Source organism: Diospyros lotus, chromosome 7 (genome assembly GCF_014633365.1).
Source record: "Diospyros lotus cultivar Yz01 chromosome 7, ASM1463336v1, whole genome shotgun sequence".
Classification (NCBI taxonomy): Eukaryota; Viridiplantae; Streptophyta; class Magnoliopsida; order Ericales; family Ebenaceae; genus Diospyros; species Diospyros lotus.
In genome coordinates, this window is record NC_068344.1 from 5348841 (window position 1) to 5358038 (window position 9198).

Sequence of the window (9198 nt, forward strand, 5' to 3'; positions counted from 1 at the left end):
ATCATCTTCTTTAGATGATAGCGAAGAAAGTGAGGAAGATGAGGGTGATAATGAAAAGGTAGATGTTACTGGGGATGAGGACATGACCGGAGAAAAGGAAGAAAATGGGTGCGAAGGAGAGACAAACCCTGAGGATGCTCACCCTGACCCTTTTATTTTATTTTGCATTTTGTTTTCTTCTGATACTTGGATAGTTGCATTGATGATTTTTTTTTTTTTTTTTGGGTGTGTAGAGATGAGGTGATTCCAGAGGATAACACTATATAAGCAAGAGGAATCGGTGCAACAAGCATAGAGGACACAACCTATAGCTGTCTTAACCCTACCTAGCTATTTCTGAAAGGGCTGAAGAGGAAGAGATCTTGATGGCCTAGAGGAACAAAAGAGCTAGAATAGATAGCGATGGGCTAAGCACAATAAGGGCTACTATGGACCCATTTTCGGTTGATTTTTTCAATTTTTCCTTATCAGATGTTCCGCCATCTCTTTCACTTACAAGCAGGTATGATGAAGAAGGAAAAATTCAACCTTCAGTGTCACCATTAAGCCCTGGAGCTTAGGCCGCTATAGAGGCTAGCAAGGCTGATTGGGAAATAAGGGAAGAAGCTAAACTCAGGCTAAATTGGAACGGCATCATGGCCAAAATTGGGCCATTACCAACTTACCTTTTCCCGAGCCAACATAGTTGCCTGAGTGGAGGGAGTTGGATATGGAGTCCAGAGGACAACCACCCTTGTTTCCAAAGTTGAATCCCATTTGCTAGGAAGTGGCGCCAGTGGGAGTACAATAGCTTAAAGGGCACAAATTTTTGGTTTGCCTAGGACCCTAGACATGGATACTATTACGAAGTTGGGTGTCACGGTAAGGCTAATGTATACCACAATAATGCCGAATTGAGATACTCGGGGAGTCCTAGAAGCCAGTTGAACATAGCTGAGCAGTACTTGACTGAGGTATAAGAAACCTTGAATTTCTTTTTAATGCCTCACTTCTATTTATTGTGATCCCTAATGCTTGGACTTTTAGTTGATTAACAGGGGATGCAATGTTAGGCCTTGGCAACGGCTAATGGCCGAGAAAATTTGGCCAAAGTTGAGGTGGATAGAGCTAGGATGACCTGCAACTTCCTCTGCTAAAGAGACAAGATGAGACACGTGAAGCACGAGGTTAGGGAGCTTAGGATCAGGCCTTCCAGCATAAGCATGAGGCCAATGAGGTCAAGAAGGAGATAGACTCCTTAAGGGGCGATATGGAACGACTAGAAGAAGAGTGAAGGAAACATTGAGAGACCTAAACGACGCTCACGGGGGCTAATTCTGCCTTAATCGTTAAGCTCAATTAGGCCGTGGATGAAAGGGATACCCTACGTATCCAATTTCAATAGGCAAAAAGGCAAATTGAGAAGCTGTTTAGCTAACTTAAAGGGATCTATAATGACGCCATCCAATGGAGGTGGTGAAAGAATATCGATTGTCTCGAATATGCCACGAGGATAAGAAGAGGTATGTCTCAGGCTTCGCTAAATATGGATTTTATCTAGCTTGAGGGTATCTGGAGAGAACACACCCTTAATACTAATCATTTTGACGTTAATTTTACGGTGGAAAAGATCAGAGAGGGAATCCGTGATTGGCGGGAATATGGGAATCCTGATCCTAAGGCACCAGAATAGTATTTGAATATCGAGGTGAAGGATCTCCCCAACCCAGTAGGTCCGTGGAGCCCGTACATACCGGAGTTGGACTCTCATCATTGAACGTAAGCCGACCATGGAGCTCCCTAAGGAACAAAGGCGATTGATGCCTTGGCTAACATAGAGTTTACAGATTTAGATTTTACGTAGCTCTAATTTAGAATAAGCTTCTCTTTGCCTCTTTTTGATTTTTCAGCTCATCACACTTTTTTGTATTTTGGGAATTGAACAAATATTAATAGAATGTGCATCATTTTGAGGGATGAGTCAGTGTTTGGGATACTAGGGGTAAGTTTGACACATGCATGAACCTTATGAATGTAGGTAGCATAAATATGAACAAAGCCAAAATGCAAAGTGATTAAATATGTGGTTACTGGTAGAGGTGTGCCTTAGCTTTGAGCAAGGGCTGCATTTTTCATAAGTACTTGTGTCCCTGCATATTCATGGGCACACCAAAAGAATCCATCTCCCTTGGGAAATGGGGATGCTGGCCTCTTCCAACTTGTGAAAGATAAGATAATTGTATATATAAACTTATGAAATAGTTAAGTGATTTCAGGGGTATCGATGTACCTATTAGGGCATTACGAAATATCCAACCTTGAGATATATGATATAGAATTCCAAAACAAACTATCCCACATCCGGCATCAATCGGGAGTACCATTGCTACCACTTGCAATTAGGGGTGAGAAGCGTGCCCGAGTCCCCCGACTACCTTAGACTCGTTGGTCTTGTTCATAGTTGGAATGTTGCCACTATGCCCCAAGGCCATGCGAAATGGAGGACACCGACCCATAGAATCCCTTTGTGGAAAGGTCTGCCTACGAAGAGTGGTACACAATCCTAGGCACCTTAATGCAATGGAAAGGGTGAGTACCAGTGGACCTATATGAAAGAATGTTTCCTAAACTTCGTTCCTTCCACTAATTGGTGCATAAATATGCAGGGCAAGAGGATCAATCATTAGAGGGAGTGACTCTGGTCTTTATGTCCAAAGACAATGGAATTGTCTCGTAAGGGAGTGTGCCCTAGGTCCAAATAAAAAAGAATACTAGGTGGAGAGGACAAGGGCCCTAATGGCACGGAGCACGCCTAAAGGCACTCTATTTTGTTGATGATGTTCAATAATCTATGTCCACGAATCTATTTTGTTTTAGTGGTTTGGTGACCTATTGCCATGCCTACATCCACAATTATAATATTTTATCAAAGTGGTTCGATTGGGTGCCTACTTTCTAATCATAATATTTTGTCGAAACGGTTCGACGAAGTGCCTATTGCTGTTATCATAATATTTTGTCGAAGCGGGGGAGTACCTACTTCCACAATAATAATATTTTGTTGAAGCGGTTTGACGGAGTGCATACTTCAGCAATCGGGTGAGAAAATAGACATTGTAATTGTAATAGCTTAGCCTGTGGTCCATGATGGCCATGTTTTTGTTGTAATTGTTGCGTAGAATGCCTTTGACTGTGATCACATCTTTAGTGCAGTCCAATATTTATGGTTTGGTGGTTCATCCCTTTACCTACGTCTGCCTTTAAAAAACTATCCCCATAGGATGATTCTTTAGCATGTTGACATCTTCATATCAAAATACCAGATAATTTGTGTTTCTTGCTAAAACACTTCTATCCGAAATCTCATTTATTTATAACCATCCAACTTTGAATTTGAGATTACAAGAGATAAACGTAGGCTAAGCTTAAGGTTTCCCATCCCATTAGCTCTTTAGTGCAGACTGTATTGAGGTCTCAATCTTCTTCTTTATTACTACAAAACAGAGCGCGCACATGTAAGTTATCATATATTTCTCTTTTTACATTACATGGACATTTTGTTTGTGCAATTCCGTACAAACACCTACGTCTGCAATTACAAGGAATTAGTTTTAAGTTAGCAATATTTTCTCTTGGCACCCTCTACTTGTAAGTAGATGACTTCGTATCTTTGATCTGGAACAGCTTGGCTCTACATCTTTTGGAATGGCATTCCTAAAGCGATCAATGTAATGCTGCAGGCGATTCCAGTAATCCCTTACCGTTGTAATATCCATGGCCGGGGTCATGAGAAATTGTCGTTGTAGTTGATTGCATAGCTTGAGAAAGCTAGTGTGGAGCGCTAAACACCTTCCGACAAAAGGAGCAAAGGTTATAACAGGAATGGTTGTCGAAAGAAGCTATTGCATAGATTTATCTTCTTGGATTGATAGCTCAGATGCTACAAACCTACTGCAGAGGGTGTTGATAATCAATTTTCTCTAGTCAGCATTTTGTGCAGTTCCGAACTCCTGCCTCCCTTAGGGTTGATAGGCCACCCTTTGCTCTTATAATTCCCTTCAACTCAAATGAGGTATATTCGAGGAAGCTGGGAAGTCCAAGGTACTCCCCTTGGGTTCATAGAACCTTCTGGCAGACACATCCCAAAAGGAGTTTTCCTAGAGAAAAAGGCTTTCATAATTTCAATCTTTGGGGCAACGCTCTTCCTACAAAGGCCAACATTGCTAGGGAGAATGGCCTTATCATCAAATACAAGTTCAGAAAACATCCGAACTTGGTCTTCATCATTCTTTAACAGGGGAACTTTTCTCCTTCCCACTTTTCTTGGATGGTTCCCTACTTTGAAGTGCATCATGGATACCCAGCTTGGATATAGGGTGGGGAGGTGTACTTTTCTCCCGAGGGTTAGCGTAATAGAGGGAGAAAATCCTTAGTAGCAAGGAAAAATCCTTGCAAAAGATCCCTAGTGCCTCCTGGAGGATTCGGAGCATGGCTCATTGGGAGGCACTATGGGCTCGAATGGGAGCATTGAGGCAGCATCTTAACACAAATGACCCTCATGGCGGTTGCAAAAGGGGGATGACTTTTTCCTTGTTTCCTACAGACGGCGTCAAATGGTTGTTGTCAAACTATAACAATTAAATTTATTTGTCTTAGGATCAACCATAGCAGAGTTCTTCACAATAGCTGAGGGTCTGAGATATCTCAGGCGAGGTTAACTGAGTCTGGACTGGATCCACAGTCCGAGAAGGTAGAGGCTTTAGGAGCTTGAATGGGGTCCTCAGGGTTGTTGGTCTAAAGGGGTCTTCGGGGATCAGAGATTAGGTGTGTTCCGAAAGGTCTCTGGGGAAGGCGTGGAATGAGTCTTCGATGATCAAAGGCTTGGTTTAATTTGCAATCACAAAGGACGTTAGAAAGGCATGCGGGCCCTCCGATACCTAAGTTAGACGAAAGTCCTAGATGTATGTGTAAAAGTATTCAAATGTATGTCCAACATATATATTTCAATGTCTCGAAGAGTAGGGCAAAGGTCTTCCGAATGAGTCTTAGAGAGAGAAAGGGTAAAGTCTGAATGATCCTTATTTTATAATAGTTTTTTGTTTGATTTCATGATCTATTTATTTTATTATTCTATTTAAACAAGAATGCCTCATAACTTCCCAAGTTTACAAATCATTTTTCAATATTAGGCAATGAATAGTGAGGTGTTATTTAAACGATGAGACTTCTCAACTTTTAAGTCCATTAATCATCTTTTAGTGTTAGGTAATAAATAGCGAGGTGTCATTTAGACAAGAAGACCCCCAACTACCCAAGTTCATGGATCATTTTCCAATATTAGGCACTAAATAGTAAGGTGTAAACCAGTAATGCAACAAAAAAAAAAAAAAAATGCAAGAAGTGGCGTCATTTTAGGAGGATAATTTAATAAAATGATTTTTTTAATGACGAAAATTTTATCTAGAGAATCTGCACAGATCTAGGCATTAAAGAGAAAAATAAAAGTAAATTGATAACTTTTTAATATGCAGGACTTGCTTGTAGACTCTTCTCATTTTTTGGTTATCCAACTCTTACGTTTTTAGATTTTTTTTTCTGTTGTTTATATTGTTAATTAAAAAAGATTTACTTTTTAAACTTAAATACAAAAATTTAATTAATAATTTTACATTTAAAAAAATAAAGAAAATAAATTTTAAATAATTATTAATATTTATTTATATTATTAAAAGATCACTCAAATAACTCTCAGGTCAACTCACAAATATTCTTTAAGTCAACCATGCAAAAGAGAAGGAAGAAGTTGACGTACTCTCTATTCCTCTATAATATAATATAACTTGAGAAAAGAGATCGAGGATTGACGCAAACACACCTTGTATGCATATTAAAATTTTATGATGGACCTGGTCCACTAGGCCCAGTGGTGGACTTAGCCAGTACAGGCGCACCACGTGTATTGTGGCAGGCGTTGTAATACCCAAGAACTTTGGGCTATTATTTTAAAGGAAAATTGGAAATTTAGAAAAATTAAGTATCTGAAAAGCCCGAAAAATTTATTGAATCGGCCGAAGGGAGTACCCTAAGGCTTAAAAGTCTAAGGAAATGGGAACTCCTTTAGAAAATATCTCGAGGCATGATTTTTAGGACCGAAAGAAATGCAATCGGGAACAATTTTCGGTACAATAAAAATGCAGTTGCCATTTAAGCTGCAAAATCGAATTCTCACAGGAGACTCCCGAAATGATGAAGGAAGCTATGGGAAGCTTTGGTTTATCGAGTAGAACAACCCTTCAGAGGTTTCAGGAAGAAACGAGTAGGTTTAAAGCCAACACGGAGAAACGGGCCTAAGTGCAATTTTCCAAAGTTGCCCAAGGAGGGTCAAAATGACATTTTTTGCAAAAGTTTCAAAGAGGAAATGGAAAGATTGGAACTTAAGGGGCTCAATTGCAATTAAGGAAAGAGTAGGGGTTGTGAAGAAATGGGCCAAAATGGGAAAAATCGAAACTGAAGGGCAAAAGTGCAAAAAAAAGAAGAAAAATTCGGCCATGGCTTCTGACAGTGGTGCACAATCTCTGGCCGGCCGTTTCAGGCAATGGGCTAGCACGAGGAATGGTCGGAGATCTCGTAGGAGTCATCATGAGCCGACAACGGCCACCGAAGTGGCCGAAATTTTGAGAAAATCGTCCAAGAAAGCTGGTCGAAAATGGGAGACCTGCAACTCGCTTTTGTAGGCGAATATTAGTGCTTTTAGGTCGATTTAGGAGTGGTGGAGACTCCTAAGGCAATGGGCAAGGCACCCAAGGCCATTTGAAGCTTCGAAATCGCCTATAAATAGAGCTCAAAGATGGTTGAAATTTTTAAGAAAAGAAGCTTCAAATTGAGGGCTATTTTGGACGAATTGAGAGGCAAGGATAAGGGGCTTTTGTTGCCCATGGCTTGAGGGTCATATCTGAAGCATTTGGTGAGCATCGGAGCAGAAACGAAGCCAAATCGAAGCCTCGCCGAAACCTTGGGCAGACCGCTTGGCCAAGACTTCAAGGCCTTCATTGATCGGCTTCCGAACCTCATTTCGAGCCCATTCAGGTACCATTGTGATCGACTTGGCCTAAGCTTCATTTTGGTATAGATTTTGCATTTTTCTGGCAAGCCGTGGCCGGATAAGATGATCGGCGCGTGGGCCCCACACGCCAGTCTCACTCGCCCTAGCACGCGCCAGCGCCTGCGGGCTTGGTTTTTTGTGTAATTTTTTTTAAATAGTTTATAAAAATATTTTAAAATTTCCTATGTAAAGATATTTGGAGAAAAATAGGTCTAGGTATTTATTTTGGAATATTAGTAAGGAAAAATAGAGAAAAAGGCTAGAAAATTGAAGAAAAAATAGTTTTTATTGATTATTTAAACAAATATCTTGCCTAGGGTGCTTTGGGAAGTGAGGTGAAACATTTGGTGCAAATTTTAAGGTTGGCACGCAAATCGAGACAGTTTGCACACTTTTCGAGGTATCCCGACAACTGTGAAAGGTGAGTGGTTTTGTCCCTATAACCCATATATGATATGATTTCTTTTCTATGCATGATATTTTCACATGTTGTAATCATTTTCGTCCATATACTGTTGCATGGGAAAACGTGATATATGCACGACACAATATTTTTTTTTGTCATATTGAAACTCATGTATGGGGTTGAGATGTTACCCTAAGAGTGTAGCTGCAATTCCCCTAGGGTGATTAAATGAACAACGTTAGGCTTATCTTGCAGAGGTTCGGGATTCTGCCTAGGGTTCCGTGCTGGGCCAGTGGGCCTAGAAAGTTACATTATGGATTTATAAATGTCCATACATCATGCATCATTCATTCATGCTTATCTAACCCTCACTTAAAAGATTTCATCTTCTAATATTGGATTATGTCCCTGGAATATTCCACGTTTCAGGCGAGGCAAGCAGCCGGAAGGGCAAGGAAGTAATCGAGGCATGATCGTGATAAAGATTTTGTGGGTCCCTTGTGGGAATAGGACTATCTATTTTATTCAGATGTACTGCTTAGATTTTAATATTATTGGTGATATTATGTTGGGTGAACGATTCGTATGTACCCACATGTGTTGTGTTTTCGAAGTTTCTTATAGGTTCTGATATTGCTTCCGCTTATGTTTAAAGTGTGTCATTCCTTTATTATGTTTGGGAGTATCATTAAATAAAAGTTATATTGAGGATTTATTGCCGGTTTATGTTTGATGTATAAAAAAAAAAAATATCCTAACATATATTAATGCGCTAGAAGGCGGGGTGTTATAGGCGTGCCCTTTCTCTTCGAGTGCGATTTTGTGCACCCACTTTAACGGAGGTGCACATAATCTCCATCAATTTTGTGGGGCCCCTATCTCTCTCCTCTCATCTTTCCTCTCTCTTCTTCTCCAGCAACCCTTTCTTCACCGCCTCGCCTTGCTTGGTCGCTTGCTACAAAGAGGGAGGGTGCAGTGACGAGACAATGAGAATGTAGCGACGAGGATGCAATGGCAAGGTGAGACAACAGTGGCAAGGCGACCAGGGGAAGGAGGCGACGAGAGTAAGGAAAGCGGAGAAAGAGAAACAGGGCATGTCATGCCCTTAGGAGAGAAACCCCTCGAAATGACTTTTTACACCCGAAACTAATGCGGGAGGGTAGTTTACCCCTATTAAACAGAAGTGCACAAAATTTGACTCCTTGTCTTTGTCTTCTCTGCATCTTCTACTTTTCTCTCTCATCTCACAGACTATCCTTTGCTTCTCTCTCTCTCTCACTCACAGAGGCTGTAAGTAGTCCAAAAATATGAAAAATATAAGAAGAATGAAATATTTTGGCATTATTATATTAATAAAATTTTTATTATAACTAAATACATATTTGCTAACAGTTTTACATTATATTCACTTTTTAATTTTTTTTATATTCTCACCTTCTAATAATTTAAAATGTAACGAAAGCTTATTTAGTGATTTAAAATTAAAATTAACTCTTTTTTATCATGAAACTCTCTCGATTAACAATTCTGGAACAAAATTTTAAATGTACATATTATTTATGTTATTTATGAATCTCTAAGATTATTTTATAATTTTTTTATAATAACTCAATAAAAAACATCAATATATGTTAAAACTAAATTATTAATATAATCAAAATATTACATATACAATGAAATATAAAATAATATGAAATATCAATACCATTAA